The sequence below is a fragment of the Ursus maritimus genome, unplaced genomic scaffold (assembly GCF_017311325.1).
Source record: "Ursus maritimus isolate PB19 unplaced genomic scaffold, ASM1731132v1 scaffold_30, whole genome shotgun sequence".
Taxonomy (NCBI): Eukaryota; Metazoa; Chordata; class Mammalia; order Carnivora; family Ursidae; genus Ursus; species Ursus maritimus.
In genome coordinates, this window is record NW_024425564.1 from 14,616,781 (window position 1) to 14,617,856 (window position 1,076).

At 57.2% G+C, this 1,076-nt stretch overlaps 1 protein-coding gene across 1 annotated transcript in view; it reads right to left on the minus strand.

Moving 5' to 3' along the window:
* Positions 1-348, minus strand: part of SERPINB1 (serpin family B member 1) — an 8,764-nt gene extending 8,416 nt beyond the window's left edge. Inside the window, exon 1 of the mRNA XM_040644989.1 lies at positions 213-348. The gene's annotated coding sequence lies outside the window, so the exon portion shown is untranslated. The remainder of the gene's footprint in view (positions 1-212) is intronic.
* Between the last annotated feature and the right edge of the window lie 728 nt (positions 349-1,076).

The following is a 1,076-nucleotide window of genomic DNA, read 5'->3' on the forward strand; positions in this document are numbered from 1 at the left end:
CCCGGGACGCGGAGCGGGGCGGGGGGGGGGGGGAGCCCGGGGCTGCCGGGGGCGGGGCGCACGGCGGCGGCGGAGGCGTCCGGGGCGCAGGGCAGGGGCGCGGCGCAGGGAGCAGTCCGCACACACGGGCGGGGGCTGCGGTGATCACTCGCCACCGGGCGCTCGGGGCCGATGGAGCCCCGGCTGGCCTGTTCCGCGCGGCCCCGTCTTACCGGCTCAGCGCTGGTTCGGGCTCCGGGCGGCGCGAGGTGTGGGAAGAAGCCCTAGGGCCCGAGGCCCTTATAGCTGTGGAAGGGGAGTGTCGCCCAGGCAGGAGGCGGGCGGGCGGGCAGGGCCTTGGCCCTTCCCCCAGAGGACTTCCTGGGAGTCCGGGCTTGGAGGCTTGGCCTTGTAGAAGCCGAGGTGAAGGTGGGCTCCGCGCGGCGTCCTCCTCTCTGCCCCTTCGTGAGTTTTGGCAAAGTCAGATCCCTGGCAAGGATCTGATGGGCTATTTCTTACTAACGTGTGAATGACTGCGATGATTATAGTTATCTCTTAGAGGGCAAACTAGCCCCTTTGAGTGCCATCTATGTATGATATACTCCAAACGCGGAGCTCATTTGTTTATTTTTTGGTGGGGGAAGCAAATTTGGGCCTTCTTGCATAGGGCCCAAAAGGGGTCTCCAGAATAAGAGAAAACAGAGTCCGTTCCAAACAACGTCCTTGCTGTCACTGTCTGTCAGGTACCAAAGTGGACTGCGTTCCGATCACCTCGCAGGTGATGACCACAGCAGCTGAACCAACTTCCGCACCACACACGGTGATAACTCGCATCTGTGCGAATGAAGGATTGCTTACACACCAGACCAAAACGTAGACTCACCGATCTTTCTTCCTGTACGCTTAAAATAGAAGGACTGTGGTTGACTAGTAAAGACAACAATTATTTCTGTGGGGCTTTTGTCTGTTTCTCCCTTTAAAGGTCCAGGTATGTAATTTCACCAAAATTTATAGCACTTGAGGGTATGAAATAATTCTGCGCCCCTGAAACTTCTCCCCCACTTTTTTTTTTTTTTTTTTTTTTTACAAATCTCAAC